The 18,618-nt window shown below is 46.4% G+C and overlaps 1 protein-coding gene across 2 annotated transcripts in view; it reads right to left on the reverse strand.

Moving 5' to 3' along the window:
- Positions 1-18,325, reverse strand: part of SFMBT2 (Scm like with four mbt domains 2) — a 209,178-nt gene extending 190,853 nt beyond the window's left edge. For both annotated transcript variants that reach the window (XR_012903105.1, XM_075925987.1), the window contains exon 1: positions 17,842-18,325. The gene's annotated coding sequence lies outside the window, so the exon portion shown is untranslated. The remainder of the gene's footprint in view (positions 1-17,841) is intronic.
- Between the last annotated feature and the right edge of the window lie 293 nt (positions 18,326-18,618).

Consider the following 18,618-nt stretch of genomic DNA (forward strand, 5'->3'; position numbering starts at 1 on the left):
CTGCCTCTCAGCCAACCAGCTCCAAGCAGGGACGGAGTCTCTTCCCAGCCTCGGAAGAACGCTTTGCTGTGCTGTGGGAGGGTTGCGCAAAGCCCGGCATGGCAGCTTTACAGCAGCCACGACCCAGGTGGCAGCGCTCAGCTGGCAGCTGAGAGGCAGCACAGGGCTACATTGGGGGGGTGGGGCAGGAACTGGGGGCTTCAGGAGCAGGGCTAGAGCTGGGGGGGCTTGTGATGGGGGGTTCTAAGAAGTGGGGGACTGAAACGGAGCACTGGGGGTGGAGTTATTAGTGGGGGGGCCTTTGGGGGCAGGGTTGGCACTGGGGGTTTTTGGGGAAGGGGCCAATATTGGGTACTGGGGGCTGGGGTTTTTGGCGGACCAGTAACATTTTCTTTGCATTTTCATATTTGCATACTGAATATGCAGATAACATGTTACCAGTCTGCCAAATGCTTGTGAATGGGTTTGCCGATCCCTGGTATAAAAAAGGTTGAGAACCACTGGTTTAGATCCTCCTTGACAGATGTTTATCTAACCTGCTCTTAAATATCTCTTCAGCATTTCTGTCAAAGGTTCTGCAAGCAGAGCCCTTCCACAACTGTTCTCGCTTATATCCGGCGACTGTTTCCTTGCAACAGTGAACACGCTGCAAGATTTTATTAAGGGCAAGGAACGACTTTGAAAGTGCAGTGGGGACCTTCCACCCCATATCTAAACTCCCCGTTCCCTGCCCCTTGACCAAACTACCCAGAGCACCGGGGCTGGCAGGGCAGTGTACTGAGTGGGGGAACTGGGACAGAAATGGGGGTCGGGGGTTATCTGCACCTGCGCCCCACTCTGCCCCAGAGTTGGACTGGCTCCTCCCAGTAAGGCCATCCCAACCCCACTCCTTGGCAGGAACTCTAGCCCTAAGTTAAGTGTCTATCTCTGCTGAGGATTCACAGCCACAAACCCTCTCCTGGAGTTAGGTGCCCAAGCCAGATCAATCTTTGCTCACAAAACAGCCGGGAGGAAGAAGGGCTGCGTATCCCATTTCCACTTAGTAGCCCAGTGCTTGGCACACTCACCTACAATTTCGGAGACCCTAGTTCAAATTCCTACTCTTCCTGATTTAGAGCAGACGCTTGACCCCAGCTTTCCTAATTCCTAGGAGAGTGGCCTAACTCCTGGGCTACATAGGATCCACAGGAGGGTCACTTCCAGTCACTCCTGTTAAAATGGTTTATCGCCTATGAGTATGTAAAATTCCCTGGATTAGCAAAATAATGACTCTACAGCCTGGTAGCTAGTCCACCCACCCGGGGGTACCTAGGCTACTGTCCTGGCTCCAATTAAAATGTATTTATACCAAGTAGAGCAGCTTCAGCAGGAGAGACTGAGCAAGATTTCAGAGTGGAATTGAGTGCCAAGGGGATTTAGGCACTTACAGGGTTAGGCAGCAGTTGCGCAGGATTGCTGGGGATCTAAATTTTGGATATAGGCACATGTCCACACAGCACCCAGGATCCGGCCGTGGTGAGTCTCAGAGCCTGGCGCTACAGACGCAGGCGCACAGTAGGGTGCTAAAAACAGCCAAGTAGACATTTGGGCTCGGGCTGCAGCTCAGCTTTGGAGGCCATTCCCCTAGGCTACCTGTTCTGGGACCCCATTTTAATTGGGTTGCCAGGCTGGCTTAGACGTGCTAGGGCCCAGGACCTACCACCAGGGGCCCAAGCTAAAGCCTCAGGGTTTCCACTCGGGTTACAGACCAGCGTCCTGAGACAGTCTGGCTCAGGCTTTCGCCCCTCCAACCAGGGTGGCAGGTTTCAAGAGGGCTCAGGCTTCAGTCCCCATCCTGAGGTGATGTAATAATTGTAGCTGTCAGCAGGGGGTCACACAGCAATGACGTTTGAGATCCCCTGCCCTAGGCCTGGGCCTGAAAGTCTACGCATTCTTTTCATTACCACCGCATCAGCCCAAGTCTGTAACTGCGGGCTCCGAGACTCACTGCTGCGGAACCCCACTTGTTGCGCAGAAAAACACCCAGAATAGTTAAAGAAATCGTTTAACCAGTTAACCATCTCCAGCGGGGGCTGCTCTAGCCCCGATGTTTGGCCCCACTGCCCACCACCGCCAGGGTGCTGTTGGCTGGGCTGCTGTGGGGTGGGGCTCCAGTGAACCAGTTAGCATGCTGGTCAGGCATATGGCTTCCCAGTTAAACTTTAACATCCCTAGCACAGAGGTGCCCTACCTCCCCCTTGTGAGAATCTAGCCCTAAGGGTTTTGCTGAACGGGGTGGGATTATCCTGTGCTTAATGCACTATAGTATTTTTCTTCCTCAGGAAGAAAAGCACTATCAGGCTCCAAAGACCTTGTAATTTAAGCAGTACAGGAAGCAAACAAATACAGAGGGAAAAAAACCACAGGATTTTCTTCATGAGGTAAAGGAACACAAGAGTTATAGCAACAGGATCACATGGGTGCTTCGAATCCACACTAGTGTTTTGAACGGAGTTGAAAAACATCAATGAAAAAGCCTTGTTAATGTAACACACACAGCTGTTTATCAGACCCAAAACATCTTATTTGGCATCAGTCACATTGACTGAAGTCAACCATACCCTCTGAACAGGGCTGATTAGTTAAATGCTAGGCATCACCAAAGGGAACACAAAACGCTGGTTTTGTGCCTCTAATACAGAGACCAACCAGAACTGCTTAATCAGCCAAAGCTTCTATTGATCAGGATAATTAATTCTGGCTTTTATATTGTTGAATTTCTCTGTAATCAGAGAGGCTTTCCAAAAAGAGAAGCAAATTAATGGCAGATGTTTCCTGGATTCTAGATCGTTAATATTTTTTAGGAAGATCACATTCTGGGTCTTGGCAGTGCCCATTCAGTTGATTTTACTCTTTCCAGCTGATCAGCATTTCTCTGCTCCCACAACTCTTAGACACTTCTCCTAACTTTACATTTGTGAATAGTCCCATTGTCTGCAAGGGACTATACATGGGTAGAAGCATCAAGATCTTGTTCCTTGTCATAGTTGCCGTTATTTGCTACTATGCCTCCAAACAATACAAAGGCAAGTAAAAAAGCATTTCTAAAAGCAAGTGTAGTTTGTGGTGTACATGCTGGCTATTCAGAATCGATATTTACTGTACATTTTAGTTCCACCCCTTTCCTCTCACAGAAAACAAATTGGATTCCATTTCATTCTGCAAATGGCCTCTAAAGATGTAATATTGGAACAGCCAAACTACTCCAGATCATGCAAAATTAATGTGGCATCATACCCTGCATACTCACATATTGTGGACTCAACACTAGCATCTGCCTGGCCGACATTCAGGAAGCAGCATTCCCAAATGCTGTCCCCTTCAATTAAGAATTAAATTGTTAACTCATCAAAACATTTTCCTGGATGAAAAAAATTAAATAGCACTTTCATCTACACGGGTTATTGTCTGGGATATTTTAATGCTTTGAGGGAAATTATTGCTAGTCTTTTTGCACTGAAACAAACTGAAGCTGGATTCACAGACTAGAAGAGTCAAGATGGTCTTGTCTGACCTCCTGCATTAACCAAGCCAGAGAATTTTACCCAGTGATTTCCACTGGAGGAAATTATTCTTCCCTGCTGAGTAAATATACGCTATTAAAACCAACAACATGTGGTTGAACTAGATCTTACAACTTTTATTCATGTTCTTTTTCCTTCCCTATGCCAGTCGCTCCATTGATACTATTGGGATTAATCATGTGACAAAAGATTACTGTCTGAGTAAGGACTGCAAGGTTTGGGCTCTTGGCTCATTCTTAGTGGCTTCAAATTCAGTCAAATATTTTTTTTTTACCTGTTTAATTGAATAGATTTCATTTTTATTAATACAAATAGGGGATAAGTATAAATGCACTCTTCAGAATGGTCCTTGAAGGGATATTTTGTTTACATCCTAAATCTGGGTTTGGCAAAAGAAATATTTGTGACTGTTTTAGATATCAGTGAAAGAGTCTTTTGTTTGCATGTCTACATTCTGCTGCAGGGTATGTCTGAACCAGCGCTAGCCCATTTGGGGCTTTAAGCAGAAATATTTGTTCACACACACACACACACAATAAAAATAATAGTAAGTAATTGGGGCAGAGAAGAGACTTAGGCCACTCAGAGCTCTAACTAGTTGTTTAATCATCTTATGCCTCACTTCAGCTCTGCGGTCTGCCACCCAAACACCTATAACATTCAACCAGTAATACATAGGCCCTGGAAAATGAAATTGACGACAAATCTTCTGCAGCGAAAAGTGAAATTGACTAGACTATTTGCATTGCCCAAGTTGAGTAAAGTGCTAAGAGTCAACACACAGTCTTAAGTGCAGAAACTTGAGGGAGATATTTAAAATAATTAAATAATAATGTACAGAATTTTACCCTGAGAAATGCTACAATACATCACAGCAATGGATCATGTACTACAGAAGTTGCCAATATCAGTAAGATGCAGCATTTAGGCCCTAGCTACATCAGTGTCAGTTTTTGTTTTAAAGGGTAACACGAATAACAAACATTGTATTTTTAAAAATGGCTCTGACACACGCATCCCCATCTCTTCCCTTCATCGAGAACACAGCTTTTGAGATCACCTTCCCTGTCTGTCATTTTTGACAATCTCCACTCTTTGAATCCCTCCCCTATCTCCCTCCTTCTCCACTACATCAAGTTGCAGATGCTTATCCTCCTCTTCAAACCCTGCCTTTGTCATTTCTCACGTCCTCCCCAATGCACTGCCACACCGGCAATGCCAGCCTCAATGTCTCATTCATCTGCCTCTCTTATTAATATCTTTGAACACGAGTCTGCACCTGCCTTCCTCAGCTGGTATAAAGACCCTCTCTAATTTCAATTCCTGATTAACATTCACTTCTGCTGTGACACCTACATGAAATTAACCATCAGGACCTGACTGTCCCAAACAAGAGAATTTGCCAGACCAGGAGAGGTCTCCTGCTCCCAAACCCATCACCTGCTGCCCGCAGGTTGCCCCAGCAGGCATCCTGCCTCATGCTCCCCCACTCCCAACCTGGCTGGGCTGCTTGCCCAGCTGCTGCTGGCTTCCTGGGCAGCAAAGGCTACCAGGTTGCTCAACTCCAGCCCCATGCTCCCAGGGGCTGCTGCAGTGTCCTGGCCCCATACTCCACAAAGCTGCTGGGGGACTCCATCCCCATGCTGCTGCGGGGCTCCAGACAAGCATCAGCCTGTGCTGCCGGCAGACTCTGGCCTGGCCCTGCACTTCCACAGGTTGCTGGAGGCTGCCGCAGGGCTCCAGTCCCAGCCTTCAGCTGTCTCCAGCCAGGCTGCTGACCCTATTGCCCTGGTCCAGCTGGCCCTCCTGCCCTTAGGTTCCCAGGCTCTCTGGTCCAGGAGCATCCCAGGAGCATTGGTCCTGATGGATGACGGATGTTGCCGGAGCAGAAAGTGCCAGTTTTTGGAAGGACAACCTGTATATCATGTCATTCACTTATCCGCACTAACTAACCACATCATCCTAGTTATGTTACTTATTTTCCATCCTCGATCCCTCCCTCTCTGCTACAGCTTCCTTCTCAAAACACTGTGTGTAATGTTGGTTTGTAAGCTCTTCAGGGCAAAGATCATGATTGCTTTCTGCTTACGGAGGTACCCAGCATAGTTTCAGGCTGACCAACTGAAAGATATAATACTAATGAGAGTTTTGATTACCTAGATACTCATGTAGCCTGTGAACATTTTATCCAAGTGCCCAAAGGTATTCCATTAACTAGGAACAAGTGAGACATGGGTGATAAAAGAAAAGATTAGAAGAGAAGGATATTGGCATTCGAGAGGAGCTGTTATTGAAAGATCCTGAGAATAGGATGGATGCAGAAGGTCATCAACGAGGAATTATATAGGAAGATACAGCCAAAAGAGAACCTACTGCAGAAGGTTATACAATAAAGTGACAGCTATTCAGGCACATCTGCAGAATGAACAATGAGCGAAAAGTTAAGACTCTGGTATCTGGCGTAATGGATGGTCCAAATAGGAGAGGCAGACCCCCCAGAGAAGTAGATTGGTGCGGAGCTCATCTACAGAAACTAAACCACTCCACACTGGACAGGGAAAGATGGAAGGAAATTGTGAGGGAGGCATCGGACACCAACGGGCGCTGAGCCAATGGTTGTTGATGATGATGATGATCATGAAGACAAGGACCATGATGTCTAAAACATTACTTTGAGTGCCAGCGCTGCACTTAGCACTATGCAAGCCGCAGAATGAAAACTGCCCAGGGTCTGAAGAGCCTGCAGTGTCACCAAATGAAGGAAGGAGATGGGAGGCTAAAATAAGGAATATCTTAGCTTTAGATTGATATTATCCTTTCAGTGGTATTGGACCTAGTGCTTAGTACTGATGCAGCGTGGGTAAAATGAGATTACTGTGTCATCGTTAATGCCTCCTCTTTTCATAGAATCACAGAATACTAGAACTGGAAGGGACCTCCAGAGGTTATCAATTCCAATCCCCTGCATTCATTGCAGGACTAAATGCCTTCTAGGTCATCCTTGAAAGATGTTTATCTATCGTGCTCTTAAAGATCTCCACTGATGGAGATTCCACAACCTCCCTAAGCAGTTTATTGCAGTATTTAACCCCCCTGACAGTTAGGAAGTTTTTCTTAATGTCCAACCTAAATATCCCTTGCTGCAATTTAAGCCCATTGCTTCTTGACCTATCATCAGAGGTCAAGGGGAACAATTTTTATCCCTCCTCTTTGTAACATCCTTTTAGGTACTTTGCATCAAGCTTTAAAGAAGAAAAATATTATATGATTCCTCTGGAAATAGATATGTGAACAAAAGAATCCTCCTAATTTGCATTTTCCTCTACAGGAAGTGACTGAATGTAAAAGATACAGCTCAGTCCCCCACAAACTCGTGAAATCTCTGTCCTTTCAGTAGTTAGCAACATTGATCTGCTATGATGCAGAACTCTTCCTAGACTCAATTACATCTGATTAGATAACAATGGGTTGTTATTACTTTCTTCCTCCCCCATCTCTGCAGGCATTTTATTTTCATACAAAACACACAGATATCACTACTCTCTATCCTTTTGCAGGTGCTAACACAATATACAGTCAATAAAGGCTTGTAAAGTGACATGAAATACTATTGTCCTATGATTTTATTATTATTTATAGTACAGCAGTCATACTTACTATTGGTACAATTTTAAGTAAGAGTACTTTAAAGGTTTAATAAATGATATTGTAATAAAAAGCTGTTAGTCTAACAGATCAATAGTTGCTTACAACCACAGCCTGCCTATATAACCATTTATAATGCCTTCTACAGATGTTCTTGCATTCACCTATAACACATTCCATTCATGCGTGCAATATGTTTATAACATCTATCATTTATAAATGTATTCTTAGTAATAAGTATGTTCATCGGTGGTTTATTTACTCTAGTATCAAATGTATCCACTACAAAACATTAAATGAATATTTTCTTGTTTATGACAAATTTGCCTCTAGACACCACGTGTTCCAATCTATTGAAATGCATTTTCTAATTTCATTTACTAAGTGTTCACACTGAGAATCCATCTTATCATAAAAGTTATTAGACCTACACTCTGATTAGCATAAGAAAGATTAGATTTGTTAGAACATTCACTCCACCTCCTTCAATACAGGGTACATGATCAATAAAGAAAGTCTCTTCAGACATGTCAAGTCTCACTCATTGGGAATGAGATTCACTCATTAGCATGCAATCTCACTCTTACACACATTCCTAAATGTACCTCATGCATTTAGAGTAAATATCTAAAGATTTTAAACATTTTTACTTAGGTGCTGAGAGAGAAAAGCATTGTGTGTAAAGCTGATCACAAAACAGGTTGTGGAGAAGTTGGAAGAGGGGATACTAGTCCTCTTGCAAAATAGAAGTTCTTTTGCACAGCCATTGAGGTGCCCTTGGCATGATGAAAGGTTAAAAGCGGCAGCATTTGTGAACTTTGACAGTAGGGAATCCGTACTTTGGAATAGGCTAAGCACTTTGTACATGTGCTGATAGCTGCCAATAGACTCTCTCTTCCTGGGATAGTTATAACAGGTGTTTGTGAATTACCAGCTGATGCAGAAATCAGGTAGGTATGGTAAGAGACAGCCTTGCAGACTGACATGGATAACACTACTGAGCAATACAGGATGAACTCTGTTGTGTGAGCATGTCTGACCAGCATCAAAAGCCCTAGTGGTCTTCTTACATTCCCCTTACTCGAGGGTTGCCAGGCTTGGCTTAGTTTTACTCAGCTCAAATGCAGGAGAAGAGAACATTCAGTCTTGTTAAAAAGAATAAGACACCATTCAGACCAAGCCTCGGACTAGACAGAACACTGATCTCTAATATCCAGCTGAAGCTGGCAAATCCGTGTTTCAAGTCTTAGCCACCAAAAGAAGTTATAAAAACAGCAAAGGGACCACTTGGCAATATAGCAAACCATATGAATAAAATGTGACATCAAATTAGATATTTAAAAAAATGTGGACTTTGAATCTATTATCTATGCTTTGTTAGCTTCTAATTCATTATATTTAACATAATTATTTTATTTTTTACATTCACTGGATATATTTGGTTGATTTATTTTAATTATGTTATTTTAATTAACATAGTTTGCATTTATTTTAATGAGCTGTAAGTGTAATATGAGCAAGAATACACAAATCAAATAGTAGTACTGTAAGTTATTTCTCAAATGGATGATCACTATGACAAGGTGATATGCAAAACAAACATTTTTATGTTGATAAAACACATTTTTCTTTTTTTGTTAGGTTTATATATAAAGTTTATTTTTTAATATTTCACTTGTCCTGTCCACTCACTCAACCAGAAGTTATTAATGCTTATTCCTCAGGGACTTCCAAACATCCAGATTTTTTGTTCTAACTAGCGAATAATTGTTTTTATTAAAATCCACTGATTTGCATTGAATTACGAATTCTCACATGCCTTAAACTTTAGTATGAATCAGGATATTTAAGTGTTTCATATGCAATATTAAGCAGTGTTCATTTTACGACAAACTAGTAAATGCTAGTGGGATTAAAAACCTGGGCTATTGGATGTTACCAAAGAACAAAGAGGAGAATCTCTGTCTTAAGCAATGACCTAAAACACCACCTGGGAAGTCTCATTCTTTGGCCTTGAATATCACTCTTGGAAGCTATAAATTGCACTTTTAAGGACAGCCAACTCTTGGCATCTCTGACTTATAACTAACTCCATCCCTGTTTGTTGGAGGAGGATCCCAAATCATTCACCTGAAACAGGGAAGGTTTCTCTAGCTTATTATATTCAAAAGACAGAACTACGTAGCACTTTAAAAACTAACAAGAGGGTTTATTAGGTGATGAGCTTTCGTGGGCCAGACCCATTCCTCAGATCAATATGTGGAAGAAAATCAGCACAACCATATTGTGCCGATTTTCTTCCACATATTGATCTGAGGAAGTGGGTCTGGCCCACAAAAGCTCATCACCTATTAAACCATCTTGTTAGTCTTTAAAGTGCTACATAGTTCTGTCTTTTGTTTCAGCTCAACCAGACTAACACGGCTGCATCTCTACCATTATTATAGAATCATAGAATCATAGGACTGGAAGGGACCTCAAGAGGTCATCGAGTCCAGCCCCCCCGCCCTCAAGGCAGGACCAAGCTCCGTCTACACCATCCCTGACAGATATCTATCTAACCTGTTCTTAAATATCTCCAGAGAGGGAGATTCCACCACCTCCCTTGGCAATTTATTCCAATATTTGACCACCCTGACAGTTAGGAGGTTTAACCCTAAACCTCCCTTGCTGCACTTAAAGCCCATTACTCCTTGTCCTGTCCTCAGGAACCAAGAGGAACAAATTTTCTCCTTCCTCCTTGTGACACCCTTTTAGATATTTGAAAACCGCTATCATGTCCCCCCTTAATCTTCTTTTTTCCAAACTAAACAAGCCCAGTTCATGAAACCTGGCTTCATAGGTCATGTTCTCTAGACCTTTAATCATTCTTGTCGCTCTTCTCTGTACCCTTTCCAATTTCTCCACATCTTTCTTGAAATGTGGCGCCCAGAACTGGACACAGTACTCCAGCTGAGGCCTAACTAGTGCAGAGTAGAGTGGCAGAATGACTTCACGAGTTTTGCTTACAACACAACTGTTGATACAACCTAGAATCATATTTGCTTTTTTTGCAACAGCATCACACTGTTGACTCATTTTCAACTTGTGGTCCGCTATGACCCCTAGATCCCTTTCCGCCATGCTCCTTCCTAGACAGTCGCTTCCCATCTTGTATGTATGGAACTGATTGTTCCTTCCTAAGTGGAGCACTTTGCATTTCTCTTTATTAAACTTCATCCTGTTTACCTCTGACCACTTCTCTAACTTGCTACGGTCATTTTGAATTATGTCCCTATCCTTCAAAGAAGTTGCAACCCCACCCAGTTTGGTGTCATCTGCAAACTTAATAAGCGTACTCTCTATCCCAATATCTACATCATTGATGAAGATATTGAACAGTACGGGTCCCAAAACAGACCCTTGCGGAACTCCACTTGTTATCCCTTCACAGCAGGATTTAGCACCGTTAACAATAACTCTCTGACTACGGTTATCCAGCCAATTATGCACCCACCTTATCGTGGCCCTATCTAAGTTATATTTGCCTAGTTTATCAATAAGAATATCATGCAAGACCGTATCAAATGCCTTACTAAAGTCTAGGTATATGACATCCACCGCTTCTCCCTTATCCACAAGTCTCGTTATCCTATCAAAGAAAGCTATCAGATTAGTTTGGCATGACTTGTTCTTCACAAACCCATGCTGGCTATTCCCTATCACTTTATTACCTTCCAAGTGTTTGCATATGATTTCCTTAATTACCTGCTCCATTATCTTCCCTGGGACAGACGTTAAACTGACCGGTCTGTAATTTCCTGGGTTGTTCTTATTCCCCTTTTTATAGATGGGCACAATATTTGCCCTTTTTCAGTCTTCTGGAATCTCCCCTGTCTTCCTGATTTTTCAAAGATCATAGCTAAAGGCTCAGATACCTCCTCTATCAGCTCCTTGAGGATCCTGGGATGAATTTCATCAGGACCTGGTGACTTGCTGACATCTAACTTTCCTAAGTGATTTTTAACTTGTTCTTTGTGTATCCTATCTCCTAAACTTACCCTCTCTCTGCTTGTATTCACTACGTTAGGCACACCTCCAGACTTCTCGGTGAAGACCGAAACAAAGAAGTCATTGAGCATCTCCGCCATTTCCAAGTTTCCTGTTACTGCTTCTCCCTCCTCACCGAGCAGTGGGCCTACCCTGTCCTTGGTCTTCCTCTTGCTTCTAATGTATTTATAAAAGGTCTTCTTGTTTCCCTTCATGCCTGTAGCTAGTTTGATCTCATTTTGTGCCTTTGCCTTTCTAATCTTGCCCCTGCATTCCGTGTTGCTTGCCTACATTCATCCTTTGTTATTTGTCCTAGTTTCCATTTTTTATAGGACTCCTTTTTTATTTTGAGATCATGCAAGATCTCCTTGTTAAGCCAAGCTGGTATTTTGCCATATTTTCTATCTTTCCTATCTATATTTTTGCCATATTTTCTATCTTTCATATTTTCTATCTTTTCTATCTTTGTATTCAAGCTCTCTTTGCCTAATGCAGATGTGACAATTACTGTACCAAGATAGGACAAAAATGCGACTTCCTTCTATTTGTTCATTGTATGGTAGCTTCTGGGCACATCACAGCACTCGGCCATCAGCCCGGCTGCACTTGCCGCAGGCTGCCATCTGGGGAGAGGGGGCAATTTGGGGGCTGCAGGAGAGCTTCCACCCCCAGAAGCCCGCAGAGCCAGCCCAGTCCTCCCCATCGGGGGCTCGTACCCCATTCCTCCCTCACCTCCTTCCACTTACCCTTCCCTAGCCCCCCTTCTTATTGATGTACAAAATAAAGATAACGTTTCTTCCAACATTGACTCTGTCTTTATTGAACAAAACTGGGGGAGACTGGGAAAAGGAGGTGGGAGAGGGGAAGAGAAAGGCTGGGAGAGGGGAGGGCAACTAACATGATCAGGGGTTGGGAACAGGTCCCAGATGAAGAGAGGCTACAGAGACTGGGACTGTTCAGCTTAGAAAAGAGGAGACGGAGGGGGGACAGGATAGAGGTCTCTAAAAGCAGGGTTTGGGTGGAGAGGGTGCATTCAGAAAAGTTCTTCATGAGTTCCCATAAAGAAGGACTAGAGGACACCAAAGGAAAGGAATGGGTAGCAGGCTTCAAACTAGTAAGAGAAAGTTGTTGTTCCCAAAGCAAATAGTTAACCTGCGGAACTCCTTGCTGCAGGAGGCTGTGAAGGCTACAACTAGAACAGAGTTGAAAGGGAAGTGAGATCAAGTCATGGAGGTTGGGTCCATGGAGTAGTCTTAGCCAGGAGGTAGGAGTGGTGTCCCTGCCCAAGGTTTGTGGAAGGCTGGAGAGGGATGGCACGAGACAAATGGCTTGGTCACTGTCTTTGGTCCATCCCCTCCAGGGTCCCTAGGGTTGGCTGCTGTCGGCAGACAGGCTACTCGGCTAGATGGACCTTTGGTCTGACCCAGGATGGTCATTGTAAGCTCAGGGCTCAGGGTCGGGGGTCTCAGTGGACCCCCTTGATTTTCATGCACACCTGCTCCTGGGTGGCCAGGCTGGCAGCTCTCCTGCCCTAGACGGCCACTTTCCTGTGCCTAGTGCGGAGATCGTGGACAAGGTCCACGATGTCCGCACTAGCCCAGGAAGGTGCCCGCCTCTTGCGGTCCAGGGCAAGCTCCCGGGAGCCGCCAGCCTGGTCCCGGGAAGAGGGGGTGGGCTGGGGGACATCGGGTAGGTGGCTCTGTTCCGTGCCAGGTGCAGGGTCTGCTGGCTGGGTGCTGGCAGGCTTGCACCTGGCACGGGCACCGTAGCCAGCCCGTGCCCCTTTAAGGGGTCCGGGGCCGGGAGGGGGGCATAGAATTTCCCTGGTGTTGGCCAGAGTGACCACCAGGGAAAGCTGGGGAGGGCTAGCCTCCCACTAGTTCGAATTAAGGGGCTACACACCCCTTAATTCGAACTAGTAAGTTCGAACTAGGCTTAATCCTCGTAAAATGAGGTTTACCTAGTTCGAACTAAGCGCTCCGCTAGTTCGATTCAAATTCGAACTAGCGGAGCGCTAGTGTAGCGGCTATGAATGTTAGTTCGAACTAACATTGTAGTGTAGACATACCCTGTCATAGTAGGGCATGATGGACACAGACCTAATAAACTTCACATCCAAAGCTAGAAAACTGAAAGGCCTGGGAGGAAACAAACTCGCAACAGGGTGTTGAGTGGGGTGTATGTGTGTTCATGTGGAAAGGATCGAATATCCTATCACACCATGATGCCATAGTGAAGCCCTCTATTTTGACTAAACTCCCAAACAACTCAATGGGAATTTTATCTTAGCAAGTAGTCCCTGTGTCTCTGGGTCTATCTACACCACAGGGTACCTGCCAAGAAGAAATTCATGAGACTGTCAAACAACACTCAGACTAGATCAAGAAAACATGCCCCTGACAACATGTTTTACAGTTACCATCTACTGCAGTGGGTTTCAAACTTTTTTCCTCATGACCCATTTGAAGAAAATCCTTGATGCCCATGATCCAAAATAATTTGACTAGAGTGTGGACTCCGGAGTGGGGCTGAGGATGAGAGTTTTGGGGTGTAGGAGGAGGCTCTGGCTTTGGGGGGGGGACAGGGCTGGGGCAGGAGGGGCTTACCTTGAGTGGTTCCCAGGTGAACAATGGGGGTGCTTATACAGCTTCCTGCTTCTCCTGGCACCACAGACCATATTGTGCCCCAGAAGCAGCTGATTCCCAGCCAATGGGAGTGCAGAACTAGTGTTTGGGCAGGGGCACTGCCCTGTGCACTCTCTACCCCCACCCAACGCAGGAGCTGGGCCTGTTGCCAGCTGTTTCTAGGGCACAGCATAGTCTTGCAGTGCCATGACAGGTATGTAGCTGCCTTAACACCTCCACTGTTAATCTACTGCATTAGACCAGAGGCACATTGGCACCTGCATGTATTCCCCCCACTCCTACTTAGGGACGATTTCCTAACCTAAAGCTGCAACCAGGCAAAATGCAAAGCCTGGACAAGAAAGAGAGAATCTACATGAGTTTGTTCATTCTACCCGAAGGGAATAAGTGGGGCCAGGCCATTTTCGGGATCCAATGACATCTTCTCATCACTTCAAGGGGTAGCCAGTTAGTCTGGTGTCAGTACTCTTTCTTTCTAATTGCCTACTAATGGTTTTTATCTGCCTCTTTTGACTATCCATTCTTTAGGTGCTTATAGACTATTTGTTTTTCCTCTTCCATTCCAGCTGGCTTTCCCCTTGGTATTTTTATACCCACTGCCTCTTTTTGTTTCTCCCTCCCATTTTTTCCTTCTTCCCCTCCCCCTTTTCCCCTATTTATTTTAGTTCTGGACATCCAGCGCTCTGGTCATCTGAAGAAGTGGGCTGTGCCCAGAAAAGCTCATGATCCCATCTACATGTTTTGCTAGCCTTTAAAGTGCTACCAGAGCATTGGTTGTTTTTTAAGTTTATCTTCTCAAAGAGCAGCCTTTCACTTTTTCTTCCAGCCCAGGGACCACTGAAGGCAACTCCCTCCCTCCCCAGCATCCCAGTCCAGCGCTTAGCAGCCCAAGGAAGAATGTGGGAGGCTCTTAGGGTCCCAAGAACCACTTCAGAGATCTCTCCCTCGCTCCCTTCTCTCCTGGGGACCTATTAGCGAGCCGGTAGCCAAGTCAAACTCATCCTCCACCCGCAGCATCGGGGGGAAGTGGTCCCTTTAAACGAAGACCCTCTCGCTGGGTCTTGCTGGCTGAAAGAGGCGGATTTCAGCCAGAGGACTCGGTTTGCCTGGCGGGTTGGTGGCGGCAGGGGCGGGCGCTGGCGGTCCTCGCACCCAAAGCGGGGTCCGGGTCCTGCGGGCGCAGAATGGCGTGTGAACGCATCGCCGCTCGCAGGGACTTGGCGATCATGGTAATGCGGGTCATGAGCCACGTCAGGGCGAGGGAAGGCGCCAGTGTGCACGGAAAGAGACAGTTTAGGCCGGTTTTCGAGTCTGGGGTGGGATGCTCCGAGGCGAAAATCGACCCCGGTCTGGTTTGGGGGGGGGGGGGCTGGGGAGGGCGGGTCGGCTTTCTCTGTGCCCCGATCTCTCCTCCACACAGACACACACACACATGCACACACACAGACAGACACACACACATGCACACCACACACAGAGAGACACACACACACACGCACACCACACACAGACACACACACACACACAGACACACACACATGCACACCACACACAGAGAGACACACACACACACGCACACCACACACAGACACACACACACACACACATGCACACACACAGAGACTCACACACATACACACACGCACACCACACACAGACACACACACACACACACACACACACACAGACTCACACACATACACTCCAGGCGGGCGAAGTTGCTTTTCTGCCGAGCTGTCAGCTGGGGCCGCTCCCAGGCGGGTGCCCCACGGATGCAACGCGGCGTGGGGAAGCCAGAGACCGCCAAAGCCGCAGCATCGGGCTGGGAGGGGTGTGTAATGCCTCGATCTCCGTCCCCACCATCCCACTCGCAGCGGGGCGGGCGCGTTTCCCGCGGTCCGCAACACTCGCAGCGCGAAGCCAAGGCTGCCCGGTTTGACCGCTGCCCGCCGCGCCGCGCCACTGAAGTTTGCAGGAGCTCGCCTGTCCGGCGGGGATGGAAGCCCCCCTCTTTGCCAAGTCCCCAGCGGCGCGAGTGGCACCTTCCGGCTGCCAGAGCAGCACAACGCGTGTGGACGCGGTTGTAAGAGGCGACCTCTATTGGCGTCGCACACAGGGTCCGATTAAACCCGGAGCTCTCCGGCTCCCAAGCAGGGTGGTTTGCAAATCGCATCCCCAAGCAAAATTAGCCCCCCAGATCTCTCCTCCCCACACACGCGCCTCCTTTCTGAAAAAAGATGTTCCCTACTCAGAGGGAGGTGGCTCCTAGTGGTCCCCCTTCCCCTGATCCCCAGTGGCCTCAACACGCCGCAGAGAGTGTGGGTTGAAAAAAAGTTCACATCTGGGCACCAGGGTCACACCATCCGACAGCCACCCAAGCCACGTTCCCGGGACTGAACCAAGGAAGTTTCTCTGGCATTTCAACCTGCCTCCTCCTCTCCTGAAAAAGGCATTTCAAATTCGGGACTAGGAAAGAGTAAACGGACAACTCCTTCCTCCGAAGTCGCTTATTGGCATGCTCTGCAGACAGCAGGTTCACGTTTTGATCCTCGCTTTTTAAAGGTTCTTCTGGCAACATGGATTTTTATTTTTATTTTTTTGCAACGTGCCTCGTTCTCTCATGACATAAAATGAAACCGCATGTTTTGCGGCACGAATACCCACGCGTCTAGATTGAAGGGAGCTTCCCCCCTCTCTCTTTTTTTTTAATCAAAAACAACAGAAAAGGCACCTCGCCGGTTCACTGCATCCAACTGATCAGAGAAGGCTTGGCAGCAGAGATGCCAGGAGCTCCGAAAGAATGAATGTCTCACCCTCGGACTCGCCTAGTTTTATTGTCAAAATAAATAATTGTTGTGTCTCCCCGCATTTATTTTTCAAGGCACGTCTGCGGTTTTGGCATTTAAAGCAACATCGTTTGGTGCCAGGTCCCCCTTTTGAAGGTTCCTCCCGTGACTCTCTCTGTCACATAAGTACACACTTTGGTTGCTTTGCCTTGTATACATCACACTGTGATGTACTTTTCACACCACTAAGTCTTCAGTGGACACACACAAAAAACCCCGGGGCATGACCCCATCTCTTTTATTTCCCAGGTAATTCGCCAAGGCACCTCCATGGACAACAAAACAGAGTTCAACCAAACATGCGACACTCCAAGTCTTATTTTTCCCCCCAATCTCAAAATATTTTCAGTTTTTAAAGGCACCTTAACCCGCCATGTTGAAACTGACAAGCTCTATAAATATTCATTTACCGCAGTTCTCTAGCTCTGTAAAAAAATAACTACGTATGGATCAGGGCTGGGAAATTTGGCACAACGTCGTCTTTCAAGCTTTTAAAAAACACTTTCAATTTTCTGCAGATCTAAACACACCCACTACACACAAAATAACTCTCTCAAGAGAAACAGCAGTCTAGTAAATTCGAAAGGAGGTCACATGAGCTTATAACAGGAAAGCACGAAATGACAGGATATTACTTTAAAAAGAGTGAAAAGGTGTGCCTGTATCTAAAACATGGCACGGTCCAAGAGTGGGAAAAATCACCCGCAACCTCCCGCCTCCAAAAGAAAACCTGCATGCGATTAATGGCACATGTATTGCAAACCCCTGCCCATGACAACTCTCAGACGCCTTGCAAAAGAAAAGCAATCGCACTATTTTTAAAAAGCCACCCCGAGTACAGGTATCTAGAAGCGAGTCTACAGAGCTGTACGTGCAAGCGCTGCAAGAGATACGCAGAGTCGGCCACTTCGCAACAACTTGCTCGCTTGCATTTGGAAGAAAAACACACCCGCTTCCTCCCCCCCCCCCCCCCCCCCCACTGTCCAAGCTTCCACCCCCCGCCTTTTAATAAACCTGAAAAAGCTCCCCTGTCCACCCCAGCGGTGAAAACACGGTCGCCTTAGCAGATCAAGGCTCCGGGCACTTCAGAAAAAACGCCTGGCGCACTCTTACCTGGGTGAAGTTTTCGCCCCCCGCCCCCAGCGTCTAAAATGGCAAAGACCCTTCAGCTCAGTTAGGAAGCGGCGATCCGTCTCCCTCTCTCGCTCGCTCACTTACTACAGACTCATTCCAATATGGCATCCTCGCACTGCGCATGCCTGCCACTCTTTTTAGATTATATTTTTGCAGCCAACTCCTTCAATGACCTTTTCCAGCAGTTGCAAAATGTTCTTGGCCAATTGTAGTTCGTTGCAATCCCCCTACCCCGCCATGGCTGCAATAATGGTACGTAGGAAGCTTAATTAGCCGGGGTGGGGGCTAGGCTAAGAGAAACTCTACACGAGGGGCAATTGACACGTGAAGAAATTAACTAGCTTTTCCTACTCCGCCCTTCCCCCCTGCTGTGTCCTGCTTAGTTCAGATTATTGCACACTTGTCTGCCACTGGAGTGGGCTGTGCTGCGCAGGATGGATTGTGTGCAGGGCACTGTCATGACAGCAAATTAACTAGATCTCTCTTCCCCTGCCGCTTCTTTTCCCATCCTTGCCCCGTTTTTTTTTAGGGAAGTTCCACTACTCCTCGCAATGCGACTTGCACCAAGATAGATGCTTGCTGCGTGCCCAGCTTCACAAGGGGACATGGGGGGGGGAGGGCTTTAATCAGATCGCCGCGGATCCACGTGTCTCCCTCGCTTTGGCGTGAGCCTATGTATTACCCGTTGCAAAAACAGCAGGCGATGAGTACCGAAACCTTCCTTAGAGAAGGCGACAGGCGGCGGCCAGCCCCCTC

The sequence above is a fragment of the Pelodiscus sinensis genome, chromosome 1, assembly GCF_049634645.1.
Source record: "Pelodiscus sinensis isolate JC-2024 chromosome 1, ASM4963464v1, whole genome shotgun sequence".
In the NCBI taxonomy this organism is placed as follows: domain Eukaryota; kingdom Metazoa; phylum Chordata; order Testudines; family Trionychidae; genus Pelodiscus; species Pelodiscus sinensis.